General features: G+C 46.4%; 1 protein-coding gene across 3 annotated transcripts in view; it reads right to left on the bottom strand.

The window, feature by feature from the left end:
• Positions 1–24,296, bottom strand: part of FTCDNL1 (formiminotransferase cyclodeaminase N-terminal like) — a 415,186-nt gene that overhangs the window by 345,464 nt on the left and 45,426 nt on the right. For 2 of the 3 annotated variants that reach the window (XM_082209461.1, XM_082209458.1), the window contains exon 7: positions 11,719–11,831. The exons of the other annotated variant lie outside the window; for it this stretch is intronic. The gene's annotated coding sequence lies outside the window, so the exon portion shown is untranslated. Of the gene's footprint in view, positions 1–11,718; positions 11,832–24,296 lie in introns of those variants that run through there. 3 annotated transcript variants of the gene reach the window in all.

Raw genomic sequence — 24,296 nt, 5'->3', positions numbered from 1 at the left:
TACCGCATTCTAAAATCAATTCATTCTAAAATCAATTCAAAATCAAATTGATGGCAACCATTAGGCTAGAGTTCTGTAAGGATTACCAAAGGAGGGGATCAGGCTGTGCCTTGGCCAAAGGCCTGGTGGAACAGCTCTGTCTTGCAGGCCCTGCGGAAAGATGCCAAGTCCCTTGGGCCCTAATTTCTTGTGGCAGAGCGTTCCACCAGATCGGAGCCACCGCAAAAAGGCCCTGGCTCTGGTTGAGGCCATCCTAACCTCCCTGTGGCCTGGGACCTCCAAGATGTTTTTGTTTGAAGACTGAAAGGTCCTCCGTGAGACATACCAGGAGAGGCAGTCCCATAGGTACGAGGGTCCTAGGCCGTATATAGTTACTCATCTCCTTGACATCTGATGGGAGGGCGTTCCACAGGGCGGGTGCCACCACCAAGAAGCCCCTCTGCCTGGTTCCTTGTACCCTCACTTCTGGCAGGGAGGGAACCACCAGAAGGCCCTCGGAGCTGGACCTCAGGGCTGAGTGATGGGGGTGGAGACGCTCCTTCGGGTATATACCAGGCAGATGCCCTTTAGGACTTTAAAGGCCAGCACCAACACTTCTGCTGATGTATTTAAACTCCAACTGCCACAAGGGGCAGGGGGGGAGGCAGAAAGTTGGCAATGCATGAGCACACAGATGGAACCAATCTGTTGCCTCTCCACCAAATATGACCACATAGCTGCGCCATCGCGGCCACACTCCTTTGCCAGCTGCAGCTCACTGGCCACTCTTGAAACACAACGATGTCTTTGCCTAAATAAAGCTAAAATAAAGTTCCCTATTGTGTACTACAGTTATCAGTAAATGGAGCTATGCAATCTGAACATTTGTTGGGCTAAGGAGTTTCTCAAACTTTTAAAAGTCCCCCCTGAAAACCATTTGTGAGGGAAATTCTGTTCCCGAAAACTCTGGAAATGGAAAAAGAAGGGGGGGTGGGAGAATATGTGCTGCTGACTAATCATTCAGCCATCTCCAATGTTCTATCAATTGATGGACATTGACTCCCCGGTTGGCAAGGAAACCAGATGACTTGTTAAGACCAGCCACTCACCACAAATAACAAACACTTGGAGCGGTAGTCACAGTGAGTTATTCATGAGCAACTCGCAGCATGAAATCCAGTCCTATAAACAATTTGTCAAAGAATTTTTGAGTCACAGACTAATTAGTAACAACTGATGTCTGCTTATGGATGGATAAGCCATGAAGAGCAATCAGTTAAAAATTTACTTAATTAAGTGCTTGCTGGGACAGATCAAATTGATTGGGGGAGAATTGTTTGCAGAATCATTTGGTCATCTCCTTCAATATATGTTACATTTGCTGAGCCTTGCACAGATGTTTGAGCCATGTATGGGATCCAGAGTTCGAGACCAGTTGGGAATTGGCATCAGCTGACGAAAAGGATACAAGATTGCATTTCTATCTCACCTTTCTTCCTTGGATATCAAGTCAGTGTATATAGTCGTCTTCTACCTTGACCAAACCCAGAGCTGCCAAATTACAGAATTGCTGTGTTATTATGTGCTTTGCAGCACATAATATAGGGATCTATAGTTCAAGAAGTTGGGAAGTCATCTGCACTAAGCAATGAATGTGTGCAAAGGCCTACATCAATTCTGGGCTCATCCATGGACCTCTGCTCACCTGAGTGTAGGGGGAAGGAAAAGGCTACAGGGGTGACAATGACTGTCTTCACCATAAATTCAGCCTGGTCTAATCTTGCTTATGTGCACCAGAAAATCACACAGAGCAATCTCTGGACTGTGGGGAACTAACCTTGTGTCTTCTAAATGTTGCTTGTTCCCTGTGGGTCTTCCTCCATGAAATCAGTTGCTGAGACTAAAGGTCCCTGCCTCCCCATAGCCGGCTAACCTCCCTCCTCTCCGGGCCTTTTTCCAAGCAATTGGAGACTGCGACTGTGTGCAGCTGATCTCTCCTCTGCCCTTTTCATGCCTCTCCTGGTTCTGGGAGGGGAGCTTGTCGCAGCAGGAAGGGGAGCCACCCATAGCTCTTCAGCATCCTGACTCATCTGTGCCTCTTGACGTCCCTCTTCCAACTTGCCAGCTTCAGCTTCTGCCTCTGATTCTACACTTCTCTCTGCCACGGATTCTCCCAGCTCACTAAACCCTGTTACCTGTTCAGCTTCTGACTGTGCTGGTCCCGTGGGTTACCCGAAAGGTGGGGTCCAAGTCCGGTCCGTGATCAAAAGTGCATCGTGGAGGCAGTCCGTAGTAGCTGAAGCTGGGTGCAGGGCAGGGAGTCAGGTGAAGTCAGGAACAGGCTTGCAAGCAAGGAGCCAGGGCAGGTCAGGAGCTCAGGCAGGAAAGCAGGACAAGGTTCAGGGAGGAACTAGCAACCAACAATGTTGCTCCTGCAACTTGGGACTGGGGCTGGCCAGCTCTGCCCCAAGGCATAGGGCGGCCCCAATCCTCTGGTGACTCGCCTCTCCTGGCCTGGAGGTGAGCCCTCCTCCTGCGGGAACTTAGTTCCCTCCGCCTCTCTGCCCCGAGCCTCTGCAGCTCAGGAGAGGCTGGAGGGTGACCGGACCCAGAGGCAACCTCCTCTTTCCCTGACGGGGCTGAGAGTGGAGCACCTGCAGGCAATGGGTCCTCCATCACCTCAGGAGCCAGAGCAGACTCAGCTGATGCCTGCACCTGAGGATCCTGCACAGGTGAGGACCCTTCAGGCTCATGCCCCAGCCCCCCGGCTCAGCTGGTTCTGGAGGCGGGGAATCCTGTGCAGGTTGGGATCCCTCAGATTCAGCATCCGAGTCCGAATCCCAGGCCATCACACTGACATCTCCTCCTGACAATTAAAGCAATTTTGCACTCAGTCCCAAAGTTCTAAGGCACTCTGTTCCCCATCAGGAGATTCTAAGCCAGGTTTCGCAAACTTGAGTCTCTAGCTATTTTTGGACTACAACTCCCATCATCTCTAGCTAGCAGGGCCAGTGGTCAGGGATGATTGGAACTGTAGTCCAAAAACAACTGGAGACCTAAGTTTGGGAAACCCTGCTCTAAGCCAAGCATTGGTTATACTAATGTTTAATATTTCATTTGCTGGAGTTCCAAGCCGAAAGTCTTTTACAGCGGTATAACCGAAACCCATATTTATATGTAGTTGAGCTTCACTTTTCATCTAATGGCCTCAGTGATATACAGAAATTAACTATTTGATCAGCAGATCTGACTCCAGGGGCTTCATGGCTTGCAAACCACAGCCATCTAATAAGTACCCTGAAGCTTGTTTGTTAAAACAGATATGTTCTGGCAGACACTCAAATGCTTTCGCCTTTGAAAACTTAGAGCTCTTTAACTTGCCCAGCCTATTGTGTGGCGAGGGAGACAATAAAAAATGCTCAAACCCTTCTGAAGATTCCAAACAATTAGACATAAGTTAGTTATACAGCTGTGGTAAAAGAGATTGCTTGTCTTAACCTGATAGATAATTTAATTTCTTTCTTTGGGTCATGTTTGCTAGAAACCGAAAGAAATCAGAGCGCACTCGTATGCATACTAATGGGAGCATTTCCCTCACAAACAAAATGGCGGCTGCCTAGGAGGAGACATTCATCACCTAGACTTTGGCTTCCATGGTCACAAACAAAACACAGACAAAAAGTTATTCAGGCCTTCCTTGTCTATAGTGTGACAACAGTTTGAAAACATCTGGTCACTGCATGTGGCTATTACTGGAATAGCAACCGAATTCTAAAGGCAAACCGTTTTGCTAGAAAATGGACAACACTACAAAAATGGACAAATGATGTGATTTGTTCCTCTCCAGCAGAACAATACGTGTCGTTAATGATGTATGCAGTTCTGGCCTGTAAAAGAAGAACAAGAAGAGCTTTCTACCTATGCTGATATGATATGGCTCGCACCAGTGGCGGGGCAGGTAAGATGGAAGTTAGAGACCCCAGCAATTGGTGGAGCCACTGTGTCAGGAACTGGCTGGATGAGGAAGAGTGGTGGGAGCCCAAGCCCCCCATGGAGGGCACAGAAAATGATGATTTAGATCCTGGTGGTGGGACACTGAAGAGCAGTCTGCTGAAAGGATGAGCTGGGAGGTGCTAGAAGCAGGGGGTTTGAGAGCAATCGAGCGGGTAAGGAGAAAGAGGGCCTTCTGGGACAGGGTTAGAGGCTGAGAGCCACAGTGTGAGCTCAGACTCAGATAGAGAGGAGTCAGAAGTTGGCTATGATGGCCTGGGATTCGGACTCGGAGGCTGAACCTGAGGAATCCCAGCCTGCACAGGAGTCCCCGCCTCCAGAACCAGCTGAGCCGGGGCTGGGGCATGAGCCTGAGCCTGAAGGGTCCTCACCTGTGCTGGATCCTCTGGTGCAGGCACCAGCTGAGTCTGCTCTGGCTCCTGACGTGATGGAGGACCCATTGCCTGCAGGTGCTCCTCTCCCAGCCCTGTCAGGGGAAGGTGAGGTTGCCTCTGGGTCCGGTCACCCTCCAGCCTCTCCTGAGCTGCAGAGGCTCAGGGCAGATAGGTGGAGGGAACTAAGTTCCTGCAGGAGGAGGGCTTGCCTCCAGGCCAGGAGAGGCGAGTCACCAGAGGATCGTGGCTGCCCTATGCCTCGGGGCAGATAAAAGCCGGCCAGCCCCTGTCCCAAGTTGCGGGAGCAACATTGTTGGTAGCCTGTTCCTGTCTGCACCCTGCCCTGCTCTTCTGCCAGAGGTCCTGACCTCACCCAACTCCCTGCCTTGGACCCCGCTTCAGCTTTGACGGACAGCCTCCATACCCACCCTCGACCTTGGACTGGACTTGGACCTCGCCATATGGTTAACCCTTGAGACCAGCACATCGGCCATGCTCCACAACAGCAGGACAGTTCCAGTCCTGCTGGCTCTGCTCCCCCTCTGTCAGACTGCTGCCAGCGACCTCCGGCTGGTTGCCCAGGAATGTACAAAGACAAGGAAATGTTTCTTACCATCCCCTTTTTATTCAGTATTTACAGAGAGAGGCTATAGAACCCAGCCTCTTGGATAATGGCGTCCCGAGTGAATCTCCACCCCTTGTCTCTCCTCATTCATCATTCTCATCCTCTTTCCTACGGGTGCTGCTACATACATGCCCTCTGTGTTTGAGCTCTTTGCTCTTCTACTTTCAAGGCTCACCAGGTTCTGGGAGATGGGGGAGGTCTGGAATGCTTTCTAAAGACACTGTGTCCATCAGCTGTCGTCCCCCTGGTGCTTCCGCCTCCTCCTCTCCCATTGTTTCCCAACTTTTCCCCTCATCTGCCTCTGAGATGTGACCTCCCTCAAACCCCTGTTGTACATCTAAACTGTCTTCCTCTTCTTCCTCCCTGGAAGGGTCAAGCTGGGGAGGTGGTCTCCACCATTCCTCCTCTGCTAAGACCCTGACACCCTCTGACACTGCGATCGAGGTAGATCAAGGAGAGTCCTGCACTTTGCTGAGCAATGGGCCAGACAGGCCCAGAGGATGAGCTTGCCCTCTCGACACAGCCATCTGCTTGGGTGGGATCCAGAATGAAAGGCTAGAGGAGGAAGGGCGGAGCCAGTGGTCAGTTTCAGCAACGTCTTATCTGGATTAAGTAGAACCAGAGGACTCTGTTGTGTTGTCATTTTCTGTTAATATGGAGCTGGTTGCATTCTGTGCCTGCCCCGCGGTTGACCTGGCTCCTTGACAGCTCCTTGACACAGTGACAGGCAGAGCTGGAGCGAACGCCAAGCAGAGCCAACTAATTTGACCCAATCCTCCCTGAGTATTACTAGGACAACACTGAGATGAAGGAGGAGTAGGAAGGTGGCCACAGTGCCACTGCCTGGACTGGTTGCAAGGAAGGAGGCAGGCAGGCGGGGGTGGGCCAGTGACACTTTCTGGCCATAGGTGTCTACTCTTAGCGGTACAAGTCCCAATAATTTCTTCTTTCACGATCACTCGTAGTTGAGTAAGATTGTCTTCCATAAACACGGTTTTAACAGTGAGTCCATAAGTGACTGTGGAGGCCAATTCTGGATCCACACATCCTTCCACAGTGGGGATATTGGTTCCCGGGTGGTAGTTGATCACGGTGTGGATTTGCCAAGCGTGCCTTCCTCTTAGCACGTTTCTCCCTTGCGTTCTGAGTTTGAGTGTCTTCAAAGCCCATGACACCTTTGGTAAAGGCTGTTGTTCAACTGGAGTGCTCGCAGGACAGTGTTTCCCAGTTGTCAGCGTTTATACTACATTTTTAAAGATTTGCCTTGAGACAGTCTTTAACCTCTTTTGTTGACCACCAGCATTGCACTTTCCATTTCAAAGTTCGGAATAGAGTAGTTGCTTTGGAAGACGATCATCAGGTATCCCCACAACATGACCCGTCCAATGAAGATGATGTTGAAGAATCATTGCTTCAATACTGGTGATCTTTGCTTCTTCCAGTACACTGATATTAGTTTGCCTGTCTTCCCAAGTGATGTGTAAAATAACATAATTGAGCCACCCACCAAAGTTGATGGGCATTGCTGCCTTTCTTTCTTTTCCACGTTTGGATTCCATTTCTCAACAAACCCTGTAAACAAACTTGTAAAAGGGGTGCTGGATAGCAGGAGAGCTGGGATTGGGCAGAGGCCTCTGACATCATTTCTTACAGCCCTTGTGATTGGAGAGGGGAGAGAGAAAGAGAGTTCTGCTAGGACAAGAAAGGAAACAGCTTTCAGGTGTTTATCATTTTTTAAAAATTAAACTAGGAGCACCTAATTTAGATGACTTGGAGTATAAAGCTCTCCACCTATTATTATGATGATGATCTGGTTGTTATCTGCTTCTGCATTGTCAATCTGCTTTTTAATGTTACTTATGGCTGTGTTTTTATTCATATTGTAACCCGCCCTGGGACTCTTTGGGAAGGGTGATTGACAATTCTTCAACAAATCAACAAATTGGTGTACCGTATTTTTCGCTCTATAGGAGGCACCTGACCATAGGATGCACCTTGTTTTAGAGGGGGAGAACAAGGGGAAAAAAATTCTCCCCCTCTCTGCTCAGCACCCCTTCAGCGAAGCGGCAGGAGAAACGGAGCCCCTTCCATTTCTCCCCCCACTTGGCTGAAGGGGCACTGCACAGCTCTCCCTCTCTGCTGAAGCCAGGAGAGTCTTGCTCTGCCGGCTTCAGCAGAAGGAACCCGAAGCCTGCGGAGCGCAGCGGGAACTCGCGCTGCACTCCAAAGGCTTCAGGTGGCTATCCCTGAAGCCTTCCCAGCGCAGTGAGAGTTGCCACTGCACTCCGCAGGCTTCGGGTTCCTTTTGCTGAACCTGAGGCCGCCAGAATGCAGCGGGAACTCGCACTGCGTTCCGAAGGCTTCAGTGAAAGCAATGCGAAGCCTCCGGAGCATGGATGGAGCGCTCCCTCTGCGCTTCGGAGGCTTTGCATTGCTATCGCTGAAGCCAAGGAGCCTGCATTCGCTCCATAGGATGCACACACATTTCCCCTTAATTGGGGGGGGGAGTGCGTCCTATAGAGCGAAAAATATGGTTGTTTGTGGAATTAGAACTGGAAGGAGATTCGCTGTGAAATCAGCATCACGGCGCCTTTCCAATCTTGCTTCCCAGTTGTCAGGCAGTGCTGAAGTGTGTGAGAGAAAGCACAAGTCATAGAATTTGTAGCCTTGGGGAAATGTTTTAAGTGCTCAGCTCTAGAAAACAGTGTTGTCAGGAGAAACTAGACTAAATGCTAAAGGAGCAATCCCTTTTCCATTAAATCAATGATGGCCAAGCTTGGCCCTCCAGCTGTTTTGGGACTACAATTCCCATCATCACTGACCACTGGTCCTGTTAGCTAGGGATGATGGGAGTTGTAGTCCCAAAACAGCTAGAGGGCCAAGTTTGGCCATCAGTGCATTAAATAATGAAAAGGCACCTGCAGTAGTCCTGGTATGGATTGGGACCATAGCATGCCGGAAGGTGTTTCCTTCTCCAAAAAGTAGCTTTGTAGAACGGAGTTTTCCAGTCCTTCTCATGGAAATGTAATTGTGCATTTCATAGATCATTTAGCTTGACCCTTAGTCTAGGTTCTGAGGCAGGGATTGCAAAGAATTTTGGCTCCATGGACCAGATCCTTATCAGGATTGTTCTCGTGGGCCAGGTTTCACAGAAATGTGGAGCATAAAACGATTAAAAATTAAGGGGGGGGAGACAAGGTAATAAAGCATTATGAATGTAAACAGTAGGACATCATGTGTCCATCTATGTTATCAAAACCATTCCTTAACCCTTCCTTAATGTGAAAAACCATGAGTGTAGATCTGCCCTAAGACATTTTGCCAGAAGTAAGACAGCCATTTGTTGTTTCTGGGGGAATGTGATATTCCCGCTCCTCTTCCTTGTGTGCCCATACATCCTTCTTTGGCATGACCAAATGGGCCATCCAGGCCAAGAGGAGCCTTGTGCCCTTGGAAGCAGGTGATCAGAGGGATAAGGCTGGACCAGAGAGCCTGCCTTCTTCAGATGTCATGATGATGTGAAACACGATGGTATGAAGACACCCAGTGGAACCTGTACATTTTGCGCATAATTTCCCTTTTCACATCCAAGCATTCGATGGATATTTCCAATTTCTTGACTTTTTGACAGCACCGAGGCAATGAGCGGGAGAAGAGTCATCCATTACTTTATTGGAAAGCTAGAAGCACATAATGTTTATTAATAAAGAGCATGGTTTACATACATTTTACTATTATTGACCATAAACTGGTGTATATTACAAGCAAGGGTGAAATTACCGGCTAATTAGCCTGTGAAGAGCATGTTTAATGGAATGTATAAATCTAGCTTCTCTGCAGCCATAAGGGTCTTATTCATTAAATGCTCACATAGGAAGCCTTTATGCTGAAACAGGGGATTTTGATACATAATTCAAGGTTAAATTATCCACCTTGAGATCTACAAAATCAAAACAGCATAATGCTCCAGTTCCTTTGACTCTGGAAATTGGGGCAGCTTTAAGAAGCAGGGTTCTTTTCATCAAATTTATTTCGGGAAGGTTGGGTGGAGGACTGAGACAAAACCCCTTACATGTTTCAGAAAAGTCTGAGGGAGTAGGGAGCAGTCGTCTACACGGGTCAACACAAATGAAGGTTTTCGCCTGGCCAATTCAAGCACTTCTTTAAACTGTACTGCCTGATTTCAGAAGGTATTAAACATATGTGTAAGAACCTCCCATGGAATTTTAAAAGTGCTTAAGCAATGGCTGAGCGGCTGAATGGCATCTTAATTCCTGGTACTTCTGGATGTGCCCCCAAATCTTTGTATACTATGAATGTGCATCCGTTCTGGGGAGGCGGTGGCACAGTGTGACAAATTGGGGTGATTGTTTTGAACAGGAACTCCTGTGTATTTCTGCAAGAAGGAATTTGTTTTCTTTAAAAAAAATCTAAATCAATAATAATAATAATAATAATAATAATAATAATAATAATAATAATATTTGCACCCCACCCATCTCATTGGGTTGCCCCAGCCACTCTGGGCAGCTACCTTTAAAAAAATAATAATATATATATATTAGTTTTTAACAGACAAAATTATAAAACATACCACACAATTTATCACAAATACATTCTTTTTGGACTTCCATCAGCACCTCTGACAGTCCTCCGTCTTAATCACTTCTTACGCATTTCCTAAATTAATATTGCCTTTACATTCTTAACATATCACGTCTCCTTCTCCATTTTTGCAATATTTCTAATATTATTCCTCACAGAACTTCTTGCAAACTCTGGGCAGCTTCCAGCATATATACATCCTTTTGGCCCAGAAGTTGTTGTAACATTTTAATTTATCTACCTCTCTTCTACCTACCGTATTTTTCCGTGTATAAGACTAGGGGTTTGGGTTTTTGGCCAAAAAAGAGGTTTTAAATTGGGGCTTGTCTTATACACGAGTAGTGCTGAGGGGTGTTTTCTTAATTTGGAGTCCCCAAAAATAGGGGGCGTCTTATACACGGGGCGTCTTATACACGGAAAAGTATGGTACTCCTTGTTGCTGCTTCCTTGTATAATGGCAGCCCAGGCAGCAGCAAAGAACAACAGCACCACTTTCTTTTTTAAGGTAGGCACTCCTTTTTATCTAAATCTATCTAGATACAGAGCTAGAGCTATAGTTTCCTTGTTCAGAATACATCACCAAAATTCTCCTGTTTTGTCAGAAGGCATCATAGTACCACCAAAGGCATAGTGCAAGGGATGGAGAAGAAGAAGAAGAGTTTGGATGTGATATCCCGCTTTATCACTACCCGAAGGAGTCTCAAAGTGGCTAACAATCTCCTTTCCCTTCCTCCCCCACAACAAACACTCTGTGAGGTGAGTGGGGCTGAGAGACTTCAAAGAAGTGTGACTGGCCCAAGGTCACCCAGCAGCTGCATGTGGGGGAGCGGAGACGCGAACCCGGTTCACCAGATTACGAGTCCACCGCTCTTAACCACTACACCACAATGACTCTCACGCCACACTGTGTGACCCTCCAGATGTTGCTGTACTACAACTCCCATCATCCGTGGTCATCGACCACACTGGCAGGGGGCAATGGAGCCTCAGCTTCCCCAGCCCTGGCATAATGGAACCACAAAGTAATAATAATAGGGAGTGGGGAATATCTGTGCCCCCTGAGCTGTGCTTCTGCCTTTGAGACAAGATCACGCTGCCCCTCGAAACACTGAAACTCTACTGGCACCCAGATTTCCCTCTGCTCACCCTCCTTCTGGCTTCTGAATGAAAATGCATTTCCACCATTGTACCCATTGCATTTTGATCCGTTTGTCCCAGAGCTGGACCTTTAACAGCAGAGAGATCAGAACGCATGGGTGCATTGATAGGAGAAGCTGCACCAGCAGTATTTTCCCCTATCCCGCGACTGTCAGGTGTCTTGCAACGGAGGAATATTGAGGGGGAAATGAGGGTGAGGTTTCCTGGTATTACAAAAGTTGGGTGCCATCCCCACTCTCTGCAAGATTCCAGGGGGTGCCAGGCACTCACCCAGGGTCTGTGCTCCTTTAGAGAACCGAGACACAGCAGAGCCTGTTGTAGCTTTAAGAAATATGGTTTATTCACCTATTTACACCTTCATTCTGCATGGAGAGAGTCCAGATCTTACAGCATGGTCATTGCAAGAGGGGCTTGTCCCCCACAGCAGTGCAGCCCTGAACTCCCAGGCTTCTCTCCCGGCCTGCCTGCGGCCAACCTGCCCAAGATGGATCCCAATCTTTCGTCTCTCTCTCTACCCCCCCCACTTCTTCTTCCCAGCACACCTTGCTAAAGAATCTCTCTTCCTGACACTTCAAACCCACTGTCTGCCCAGGCCCAGGCTCTGAGAGGGACCATCAACTCCTACTGTCATGTTCATGCCCGTATCCCAGACGAGGCATGACCACTGACCTCCGACCTTCCCTTCATTTCTCCCAAAAATATATCAAAATTTACTTTGTGTCATATATAAAGGTAAAAGTAAAGGTAAAGGGACCCCTGACCATGAGGTCCAGTTGTGACCGACTCTGGGGTTGCGGCGCTCATCTCGCTTTATTGGCCAAGGGAGCCGGTGTACAGCTTCCGGGTCATGTGGCCAGCATGACTAAGCCGCTTCTGGCGAACCAGAGCAGCGCACGAAAATGCTGTTTACCTTCCCGCCGGAGCGGTACCTATTTATCTACTTGCACTTTGTCCTGCTAGGTTGGCAGGAGAAGGGACTGAGCAACGGGAGCTCACCCCGTCGCGGGGATTCGAACCACCGACCTTCTGATCAGCAAGTCCTAGGCTCTGTGGTTTAACCCACAGCGCCACCTGCGTCCCTTGTGTCATATATAGGTAAAGGTAAAGGTAAAGGTACCCCTGCCCGTACGGGCCAGTCGTGTCTGACTCTAGGGTTGTGCGCCCATCTCACTTAAGAGGCCGGGGGCCAGCGCTGTCCGGAGACACTTCCGGGTCATGTGGCCAGCATGACAAAGCTGCTCTGGTGAGCCGGCACCAGCGCAGCACACGGAAACGCCATTTACCTTCCCGCTATAAAGCGGTACCTATTTATCTACTTGCACTTTGACATGCTTTCAAAGTGCTAGGTTGGCAGGAGCAGGGACCGAGCAACGGGAGCTCACCCCGTCACGGGGATTTGAACCGCTGACCTTCTGATCAGCAAGTCCTAGGCTCTGTGGTTTAACCCACAGCGCCACCTGCATCCCTTGTGTCATATATACTCCTTATAAATTGCTGTCTCGATGAGGATAATGCTTCTCAACATGAGGCCCATCAGAAACACTGAAAGAAAATCAGGAACTCTTAAGAACTTAACTGGGAAGCCCACTCAGGGTCTGATAAAGTGAGCAGTGCTGGCTTACTCTAAGAGTTCCTCTAAACACTGGGTTCATAAGGACTAGAAACCCCATTGTTTTAAAAGCAGAAATGATAAGGACTGATGAATTCTGCCCCCCAGCATTTTCAACCCCACGCCGACCGAGTTCAGTTCTTGCAGAACTGAAAACAAGCCGTCTCCCCGCCCCCAATTATATATATAAAACTTAGCATCCCAGTGGAGAGGGGAGGAGGGGGGAAACATTGCACAGCCTTTTGACTAAATCCTGCCTTTTGGCTCAGTCTGCTTTTTACTAATCAGACCAATATGAGCCACGTCTGGGCCAATTCTGTGATATGTGAAGGACCTTGATAAACACCAAGCACAGGCAAGCTCCAGTCAAGTGTGGGTGGTCAGAGAAACCCAGGATGCCACTGGAAACCATAGCCCCTAACTCCTCAGAAAGCTCTCCTGCTCTTGTCGAAGGGCCACTTGTTTCACGCCTCGCAAAAACTGGCCCGGGCGATGCCACACAGAGGAGATTGTGGGCCTGCCAGTATTACGGGAAGCCTTTCTGCCAGTTCCAGTCTCTTGCCACGAACCGTTTGGTGACGAGCTTGCGCTGCGGCCGACTAGTAACAAAGAGTTCCTCTCATGTCAGCTGCCCAACCAGGTCTTTAGAGGAGGAAATTGGAAAGTTGGCTAAGAAAAGTCCGATTCGGACCAAATTAATTCCGACCAGCTTTATTTCCAATCTGATTTCCATTTGCATTCTCAACAAGGCCCACGATCCCTGAACCAAACCCGTGGCTGTATATGTTTGGGGGAAGTATTTAAAGAGCTAGCGGCACCATTTCAGCCTACCCGATTCCTGGACCAATCCATTCAGCCTCCCTGCGTGAGGATAATGCGACATGACACCATGAAAACGTCTGTAATTCCAGATTACGGATTTACTCTGTCAGAATTGAGGAGAGATTCTGGTTTTAACAAACCAAACCGTAGGATTTGTGTTCAGGAAATGTTATTTAGCAAAGCTTTTGGAATCTTTCCCACCAAGGCTGAAGCTTTTTCCCTTCCCCTTTCGACATTTGCCAGGTTTGTAGGAAGACTCTTCCACGTAATTAGAAGTTTAATGCTACCCTCTTCCGAACATAGTGGGTATTGCAGTCGCTTGCCAGATGTGTCTGTCGAAGGAGCTGCAAAAACGAAGTCAGGGTGAGAGATCTGAATACAGCTCTTTGGGGAAACTTATTTAAGTTTCTGTTGCAAATAAACCTGAAGTTTGAAATGCAATAAATATTCCAATAAGAATATGTAAATGTGGATTGACAATGGTTGGAAATATATAGTTATAAAAGGTTAAGATAATAAGTAAAGATAAATGATAGAGGGTAAGGATTTGCTGAACTAACTATGTGAACTGGAATACAGAAAAGGGGGGTGTGAGGAGGTCAGGAAATAAGTAAATGAAAGATATGAAAATATTGACTGGTTTTTTCTTTTTTATTAATTTTCTTTTTTATTGTCTATTTTTGTATTTTTTTTCTTTCTCTTTTACTATTGTTATGTTTTTTTTACTTTCTTATTTACAACTTTGTAATTTTTACTGTCTGGAAAAGTTTAATAAATATTATTTTTTTAAAAAATGAAATGCAATAAATATTCCAAAGATCAAGGATAGCATTCTGCTACGTTTTACTTACAGTAAAGGGGCCCCTGACCATTAGGTCTAGTCGTGACCACCTCTGGGGTTGCGGCACTCATCTCACTTTATTGGCCAAGGGAGCCAGCGTACAGCTTCCGGGTCATGTGGCACGGAGCAGGGCACAGAAACGCCATTTACCTTCCCGCCGGAGCAGTACCTATTTATCTACTTGCACTTTGACGTGCTTTCGAACTGCTAGGTGGGCAGGAGCAGGGACCGAGCAATGGGAGCTCACCCTGTTGCGGGGATTTGAACCGCCGACCTTCTGATCGGCAAGTCCTAGGCTCAGTGGTTTAACCCACAGCGCCACCCATGTCCCTTTTACTTACAGTGGAGCCTTTCAAATAAGCAAACTCCACCAGGTTCCTTAATACCAGTGGTTTTACTCTGAGTTAAACTTTTCAGTGGTTTGGGATATGATAATTTAGGTGGGATGCATTTCATAGAATTGCAGAGTTGGAAGAGACCTCGTGGTCCATTTAGTCCAACCCCCTGCAATGTAGGAATATGCAGCTGTCCTATATGGGAATTGAACATGCAACCTTGGTGTTTACAGGTTTGCTCTGGGTTGGAGAGATCTGGATTTATTGTTTGTGATATCTTTCAAGTATCTGCAGAAAATCAGCAAGGACTCCTGACTCCTGATGGTTCTACAACAGCAGCAACAAAACGATTCCCACCCAGCCATGCTAAACTGTGCTGCTGGAATGAAGAGAGTTTGGGGTGAGCAAGAGTGGATTTTGGATGCAGAAGGACTGTGAGTTCCATTCAGTTCTGGTCCTCCAAACAAACTCCTGGGCTCTGGATTATTTGATCCCACATTTACATCTTTTGCACCTGCCTCCGATTGGTAGATCTCTAAGTTCTAATAAAATAGCAACCCAAAGTAAATCCTGTCAGCCTGGGGTCTCTCTGATGAACAGGAAGGGCTAAAAACAACAACAGGATCACGGAATTATAGAATTGTAGAGTTGGGACGGGGGTGGCGCTGTGGTCTAAACCACAGAGCCTAGGGCAGGGGTGTCAAACTCAAATTCATCGGGGGGGCGCATCATCAGTTTGGTCACCCTCAAAGGGCCGGTTCGAGTTCGAGTGTCTTCAAAGCCCATGACACCTTTAACAGCTGGATATATATAGCCCTTCCCGTTGCCCGCAGTAAGCGCTCTTGTGCACCATCGCAATTGGGCTCGGCTCTCCCCCGCATCCCCGGGGCGGAGAGTTCCGAGGCTGTTTCTAGGTCGCGGGGCTGCTGCCTGGTTGGTTGGTTTGGTTGGCTGGCTGGCGAAGGCGGCCGCCTGCTGTTGTGTTGCTGCTGTTGCTGCTGCTTCTCCCTCCCTCCCTCCCTCCGCTCGCGCCAAGCCCCGCCCCCAGGAGCGCCACGCGACGCTGCCGCCGGGATGCGGGAGGAGGAGGAGAAGAAGGAGGAAGAGGAGGAGGGATGCTGAGGAGCTAAGGAGCCGCCTCGGCGAAGGGATCCTCCGGGGCGCCGCTGCGGACAAGCGGGCGGGCGAGCCCTCAGGGCGGCGGCAGGCGGCGGAGGAGCCAGCAGCCCAGCTCCCCCCCCGCTTCTCTCCCGCTCCCTCCTCCGCCCTTTTCCCGCCGCCTTGCCGCCGCTCCCCCTGCCGCCGCCGTCGCCCTGGAGGCCTGCGCAGAAGGGACCCAAGGCGCCCTGTGCGCGCGCCGTAGCCCAAGCTTCCCTCACAGATATACGGTATATAGACCAGACTACACGGGCCACAAGATGAGGTCTGGCGGGCCGGATTTGGCCCGCGGGCCTTGTGTTTGACACCCGTGGCCTAGGGCTTGCCAATCAGAAGGTCGGCGGTTCAAATCCCCGCGACGGGCTGAGCTCCCGTTGCTCGGTCCCAGCTCCTGCCAACCTAGCAGTTCGAAAGCACATCAAAGTGCAAGTAGATAAGTAGGTAGCACTCCAGCGGGAAGGTAAACGGTGTTTCCGTGCGCTGCTTTGGTTCGCCAGAAGCGGCTTATGTATGTTCTGAGAAATTCACGCTAAAATGCTATGAATTTTCGCGATGACTTAAAAAAAATCAGAAGCTGTCAAGATGTGGAAAACTGATCTTAAGATAAGAAAGAAAGAAAGAAAGAAAGAAAGAAAGAAAGAAAGAAAGAAAGAAGGAAGGAAGGAAGGAAGGAAGGAAGGAAGGAAGGAAGGAAGGAAGGAAAGAAAGAAAGAAAGAAAGAAAGAAAGAAAGAAAGAAAGAAAGAAAGAAAGAAAGAAAGAAAGAAAGAAAGAAAGAAAGAAAGAAAGAAAGAAAGAAATTGAGAGGAAGTGAAACTCACATATTTGTGCATCCGCTTGCTGTGATTACAACTAGTTGCATACTACCCTGGCATCTTAAAGATGGTGAGGGATGGCTCAGAAATGTTTTCAATAAATTTGTTTGTACAAGGTCCAGAAAAATGACATTTGGGCACTGATTGAACAAACTGAGGTGTGTGTGTAAACTGCTCTTCCCCAGTTTCCAACTTGACCCAACCGCAAATGATGGCATGGTTGGATTGCTGCAAGGATAACTAATCCACACAATGAGATCTTAGGCATTCCTAGTAGCCAGTGAATTAAGATTGATTTCAAATTGATGGACTTGCCTGGGGCCTCTGGGACACACACAGACACAATACACACACACACACACACACACACACACACCCTTCAGGGTCACAGTAGATCGTCTTCTGTTCGCCACGCATTGAAACGTTCCACTTGCCTTCCAAGGGAGAAGTCAAAAGACCCAGCAGTTTTCCCGCTCTGTATTCTAAAAATAAGCCATGGCTGTTCATTCCGTTATTTATTTTTCTCTAATTAAAAGTCACTTTAACACAAGGCATTATCTGCTTCCTCCAGGATGTGAATTAATCATGGTGTCTATAGTACTAATTGATGTAGTTCTGCAAGCCCACCATGGCGCTAATGGGCACTTAATCAGAGAGTGCACAGTTGCGTGGGAGGGATTATGATGCCGGTGGTGAAACATTTTTTTAATTTTTTATTTAACGAGAACGAGAGAGAGGAAACCATGCTTTGATAGGTGCCCGCTATGTGCAAGCAGTTAACCTTTCAGTCCTGAAGCGCTGGTTGAGATACCACTTTCTGAAATATTATGAAATAAGGGGAAGGGGGTTGCTTACCAAAGAAAACGGAACATATCCTTTTAAAGATAAGGAACTTGCCCGGCTCCCTGGTTATTAGAGTTCCGTTAAGGGCGAGATGGTGGTTTCGCTGCCGACTTACTCCCCGGGCCCAATGTGCAGGACCACACAAGGAGAAATAATAAAAGCCACTTGATATTATTCACACCCCTGTTATTAACGTATTAAGGCTGCTCAGCAAAGGCAGGGGCGGCGCTGGAATATCAGGCCAGCGGCTATATTAAGGTTTTGGCTCTTTTGCAGCGGTGGGACTTGGAGGTCTGGTTCAGCCTGGATAGCAGAGAGGAGTGCCAATCCCGAAAGCTGGTTAATCCTGACCTTCAAGCAAGGGAGCCAATAAAATGAGCTCGGGAATTTACGACAAGCAGGGGAATAGTTGGTGACATCAAAATTCTCTTTCTGCCTTATGAAAACAACAACAAGGTCAGCTTCTGCGTGCTGGTCCCACTATCGACATCGCTTTCTCTTACGATTTTTTCTCGGTGCTGTCCAGGGTTTGAGAGATAAGGCAGTCCCTGCCTGCCGGCTCGCAATCTAGCAGACATGACGCGAAAGGGGGAAAGGGAACAGGGAGCGAAGAGAGAAGCAAGCGAAACCAAGCACCAGTTGTTGAGGTTTCAGTGGGACCTTGGTTCTCAAACTTAATCCGTCCCGGAAGTCCGTTCCAAAACCAAAGCGTTCCAAACCCAAGAAACCAAGGCGCGCTTTCCCATAGAATGTAATTCAAAACGGATTAATCCGTTCCAGACTTTTAAAAACAACCCCTAAAAACAGCAAATGAAAATGGATTTTACTACCGAAAGAGACCATTGATCCATAAAATGAAAGCAATAAACAATGTACTGCAGTCACACAATCAATCGATCAGTAGCTGAACTGGGTTCCACACAGTCACCACCAAAAAATAAATATAAAATATAAAATGCAAAAGAAATAGCAAAAACAGAGAGACCTCAGCGTAACACTCAAAACGGAAGAATTAACACTCAAAACAGAGCATGTTCAGCTTCCGAAAAAAGTTCGTGAACCGGAACACTTACATCCGGGTTTGCAGTGTTTGGGTTCCAAGTTGTTTGAGTACCAAGGCATTTGAGAACCAAGGTACCACTGTACATCATTTCAACAGAATCACCTGACCTGGACAGTTGGACCCCCCTGCCTTTTAAGTAGATGTAAGCCTTATCCCAGGGATGCGGGTGGCGCTGTGGGTTAAACCACAGAGCCTAGGACTTGCTGATCAGATGGTCAGCGGTTCAAATCCCCGCGACGGGGAGAGCTCCCGTTGCTCGGTCCCTGCTCCTGCCCACCTAGCAGTTCGAAAGCACATCAAAGTGCAAGTAGATAAATAGTACCGCTCCGGCGGGAAGGTAAACGGTGTTTCCATGCGCTGCTCTGGTTCGCCAGAAGCGGCTTAGTCATGCTGGCCACATGACCCAGAAGCTGTACGCCAGCTCCCTCGGCCAATAAAGCGAGATGAGCGCCACAACCCCAGAGTCGGTCACAACTGGACGTAATGGTCAGGGGTCCCTTTACCCTTTTAACCCTTATCCCAATGCTAACTTCCACCAGGTAGGCTGCTTGCCTATGGAAATCAGGCAGTGTTGGCCCAAGGCATTCCGCTGAGTGAAAAGGAACCCCAATGGACCAGCAATTTACAGAGTCTGGTTGTGCCATTCAGACTCCAGTTCCTCATTTCATGTCTGCTCCCCTCTGCTTCCTGATGCTGCAGGAAGCAGATTTCCTTTCAGCCTCCTGCATAGCTGGGTGGCCCCTAAAATGGAGTTTGATGTACACCCGGTTCCTACAGTCAGGTTCCTCTACACACAAGCAGCCACAATGACCTGCGGATAGGAGAGGGGGATAAATTGAGTTTGCACTTTTAAGGTGAATCTGCCTCATTTTCCCTTTAGTGTTTCTTTAAATCATTTTTATTTGGTTTTACAGTACAATACAAAATTCAGATACATATCCATATGCAGAGATTCCTCTGAATCTGAGGACTATCCCCACCCCCTCCCTGGAGTCCCAATTTAAACATTTAAAACTGCATTTTCTTCTAAGCTCTAAGTATTGTATCAGTCCATATTTTCCGCAGTAATTGTTAAAATACAAGTGAAATCAAAATCCTGCCAATGTCTCCATCTGCTTACAGTGGTCTCTTAAATAACTTATAAATTGTTCCCATTCTTTTTGAAAGTTTTTGTCCTCTTGGTTCCTGAGTTTTCCAGTCAGCTCTGCCATTTCGGCACAGTCCATCAGCTTGGTTTGCCATTCTTCTCTGGTAGGGACTTTATCTTCTTTCCATCCCTGGGCTGGTAGCATCTGGGCGGCTGTTGTCCCATACATAAAAAGTATTTTCTGGTCCTTTGCAATATCGGTACCTGTAATTCCTAATAAAAAAAGCTTCTGGTTTTTAAACAAAAGTTTTTTAAAAAAAAAATAATTCCATTTCATTGTATATCATCTCCCAGAAAGCTTTTACCACCTTACAGGTCCACCACATGTGTTAAAAGGTACCTTCGTTTTCTTTACATTTCCAGATGGAAATACCTAAATACCTAATTTTCCCTATACCTAATTTTCATGCTCTAGCACATGCGCATGAAGGATCAATGGTTTGCAGGCACTCCCACCCAACATGTGCTAGAGCATGAAAAGACAGCCTGCTGCTGTCTTCCCCTTATGGTCTCCAGTCCAACTCAATGGTGTAACGTTGGAAAATGTCAATCACAATAACCCTCCCCACCCCCAAGAAAGAAAGAATTGTTGCAATTACTGATCACAAGCAGGAGGATTAAGAAATGTGTGGAAATAAATTACTAATCAAAGACATGGCTGGTGGGAAGATCGGGAAGGAACAAAAGTTCTTTGTGACGCAGCAATAAAAAGAGATTTGTTATGGCAGGCCTGCCTACAGGAGGACGAGGGGGGGAGGACCATGGCTTGTTACTATATCGGAATGTGAGTTGGACCTGGCAGGGCCCCCTGAGAAAATTGATGAGAGACTGGCAGGCCTGTGGAAATTCAACGGACAGACTGTGGGAATGTTTTGTACAGAGGTACGGAAATGGCATCTGTTCCTTTTTGACATGGCTCTTGGAGGAGTGTAAAATCCACACAGGGTACAACAACGCTTGTTTTCAACCCGCTTGTGGAGACTATCAGAAATCACAAAGAAAGGAATATATGATAACAACAAGAAGATGAGGAAAACAACAAAGAGAAGGTACATTAAAGCAGCAGCAAGAGAGATGTTTGGATCCCTTTCGGAGCATGAAGTATGGGTACCCCCAACAAAAATTTAAAAATTTGGTTGTGTAATTTGGAACTAATGTGATTTGGAATTAATGTGATGTGATTGGCATGTTAATAAAAATTATTTTTTTTAAAAAAAGGGAAATGTCGATCACTTCTCCTACCTAAGCAGTTATCTTTCCACAAGGATCAACACTGATGCCGAAATCCAGCATCGCCTGAGCTCTGCGAGTGTGGCTTTCTCCCAATTGAAGTGCAGAGTGTTTGAGGATGGGGACATTCTCAGCGAAACCAAAATGCTTGTTTACAAAGCTATTGTACTACCAATATATGCTTGTGAAACATGGACCATTTATAAACGCCATCTCCAACTACTCGAAAGATTCCATCAACAGTGTGTCTGAAAAATGTTACACCTTGCTTGGGAAGACAGGTGAACTAATGGCAGTTCATTGGAACAAGCAAAGATTACCAATGTCGAAGCAATGATTCTTCAGCATCAACTTCGTTGGACTGCTCATGTTGTGCGGATGCCTGATTATCGTCTTTCAAAGAAACTACTCTATTCCGAACTTAAAAATGGAAAGCGTAATGCTGGTGGTCAACGAAGAGGTTTAAAGACTCTCTCAAGGCAAATCTTAAGAAATGCAGTACAAGCACTGACAAATGGGAAACACTGGCCTGTGAGCGCTCCAGTTGGAGAACAGCCTTTACCAAAGGTGTCATGGGCTTTGAAGACACTCAAACTCAGAACGCAAGGGAGAAACGTGCTAAGAGGAAGGCACGCTTGGCAAATCCACACCGTGATCAACTCCCGCCCGGGAACCAATGTCCCCACTGTGGAAGGACGTGTGGGTCCAGAATTGGCCTCCGCAGTCACTTACGGACTCACTGTTAAGTCCGTGTTCATGGAAGACTATCTTACTCGGCTACGAGTGATTGCCAGTGAAGAAGAAGAAGAAGAAGAAGAAGAAGAAGAAGAAGAAGAAGAAGAAGAGGAGGAGGAGGAGGAGGAGGAGGAAGAGGAGGAAGAGGAAGAAGGTCTCCAGTCCACCAAAAGGCCCACAGACTTTGCCCAGGCAGTGTCAGGGACTGGCTGGATGAGGAAAAGTGATGAGAGTCGACTGCCCAAGAACCCCCCAGGGACAACATGGAAGAAGAAGACTGAGACCCTGGATCGTGGTGGTGGGATACAGGAGAGCAGTCTGGGGAAGGGATGAGCTGGGAGGTGCTAGAAGCAGGAGCTTTGAGTGGTCAAGGGGTGTCAGACAGACGAGGCCCTTCCAGGACAGGGCTGGAGGCTGAGAGTCGCAGTGTGGACACAGACAGAGAGGAGTCAGAGGTTGTCCTTGCCGCCCAGTCCCTGTCCTACTGATTCTCCTCCTCCTCTGTTTTTTTTTTAAAAGATGTTTATTAAAGTTTCAACATATTACAAAAGTAAGGGGGAAAGAAATAAAGAAAAAAAATGAAAATACAAGATAAAAACAATTAAAAAACAGATTAGTCTTTCCATGTCTTATCTTTCAATTGCTTGTTTCCCCGACCTCCTCACACCTCCCTTTTTGTATTCCAGTTCAAATTAGTTAGTTCAGCAAATCCTTTCCCTCTTTGATTTTATCTTAATCTCTTCTTATAATATAATAACTTTAAATTATCACCTGTTAACGATCCATTTTTACATATTCCTTTTAACATTGCTGCTAAAAACCACTTAACTTCAATCCAACATCATTCTAACATTCATTAATTTTGCAGTATTTCTGTAAATAGTCTTTAAATTTCTTCCAATCTTCTTCCACCGACTCTTCTCCCTGGTCTCGGATTCTGCCAGTCATTTCCGCCAGTTCCATATAGTCCATCACCTTCATCTGCCATTCTTCCAGAGTGGGTAAATCTTGTGTCTTCCAATACTTTGCAATAAGTATTCTTGCTGCTGTTGTAGCATACATAAAGAAAGTTCTATCCTTCTTTAGCACCAATTGGCCAACCATGCCCAGGAGAAAGGCCTCTGGTTTCTTCAGAAAGGTATATTTAAATACCCTTTTCATTTCATTATAAATCATCTCCCAGAAAGCCTTAATCCTTGGGCACGTCCACCAAAGGTGAAAGAATGTACCTTCAGTTTCTTTACATTTCCAACATTTATTATTGGGCAAATGATAGATTTTTGCAAGCTTGACTGGTGTCATGTACCACCTGTAAATCATTTTCATAATATTCTCTCTTAAGGCATTACATGCCGTATACTTCATACCTGTGGTCCATAACTGTTCCCAGTCAGCCATCATTATGTTATGTCCAACATCTTGTGCCCATTTAATCATAGCAGATTTCACCGTTTCATCCTGAGTATTCCATTTCAACAGCAAGTTATACATCTTGACAAAATCTTGGTTTTGGGTTCTAACAATTCTGTTTCCAATTTTGATTTTTCCACCTGGAAGCCAATTTTCTTGTCCAAATTATATGCCTCCATTATCTGATAACAATGAAGCCAATCTCACACTTTATTTTTTAGTTTTTCAAAACTCTGCAATTTCAATCTGTCTCCCTCTTGTTTCAAAATTTCCCAATATTTCGGCCATTTGGCCTCCATATTGAGCTTTTTCTGAGCCTTCGCTTCCATCGGTGACAACCACCTTGGGGTTTTATTTTCAAGTAGGTCCTTATATCTTATCCAGACATTAAATAATGCTTTCCTGACAATATGATTTTTAAATGCTTTATGTGCTTTGACCTTATCATACCACAAATATGCATGCGATCCAAATACATTATTAAAACCTTCTAAATCCAAAATGTCTGTGTTTTCAAGAAGCAGCCAATCTTTCAGCCAGCAAAAAGCTGCTGACTCATAATAAAGTTTAAGGTCTGGCAGGGCAAATCCACCTCTTTCCTTTGCATCCGTTAGTATTTTAAATTTTATTCTAGGCTTCTTGCCCTGCCGGACAAATCTAGAAATATCTCTCTGCCACTTCTTGAAGCAATCCATTTTATCCAAAATTTGCAATGTTTGAAACAGAAACAACATTCTAGGCAATACATTCATTTTTATCGCAGCAATAGCAGTGAAAGCTTCAAATTTGACCAGATTTCTAAATCTTTTTTCACTTCAGTCCAGCATTTTTCATAATTGTCTTTAAATAAGTTCCCATTTTTAGCTGTCATGTTAATCCCCAGGTATTTCACTTTCTTAACCAGTGCTAATCCGGTCTCATTCTGAAACCGCTCTCTCTCAATCGCTGTTAAATTTTTCTCTAAGACCTTTGTTTTTAACTTATTCAGTTTAAATCCTGCAACCTGACCAAATTCTTGAATCAGTTCCAAAACTCTTTTGGTACTAGATTCTGGCTCCTGTAATGTCAATACTAAGTCATCTGCAAATGCTCTCAATTTGTACTGTTTAGCTCCGACTTGTATACCTTTAACCAATTGGTCCCTTCTAATCATATTCAGCAAAACCTCTAGGACCGATATAAAAAGCAATGGGGAGATTTGGCAACCTTGTCGTGTCCCTTTTTCTATCTTAAATTCCTCTGCCACCATGTTATTAACAATTAATTTAGCCTTTTGTTCTGAATAAATTGCACTTATACCGTTTCCAAAGCCTTGACCTACCCCCATCCCCTGTAGATTCTTCTTCATAAAACTCCAAGAAATATTGTCAAAAGCTTTCTCCGCGTCCACAAATATCAAAACTGCCTTGGTATTAATATTCACTTGTAATTTTTCTAAAATATTGATTATGTTTCTCATATTATCAGACAAGTGTCTACCCGGGAGAAAGCCTGCTTGATCTTTATGAATCTCTTCCACTTACAATTTTTAGTCTTT

Source organism: Podarcis vaucheri (assembly GCF_965113315.1).
Source record: "Podarcis vaucheri genome assembly, chromosome: 1".
In the NCBI taxonomy this organism is placed as follows: domain Eukaryota; kingdom Metazoa; phylum Chordata; class Lepidosauria; order Squamata; family Lacertidae; genus Podarcis; species Podarcis vaucheri.
Note: the sequence above shows the minus strand (reverse complement) of the source record. Positions and strands in the feature narration are given on the sequence as shown.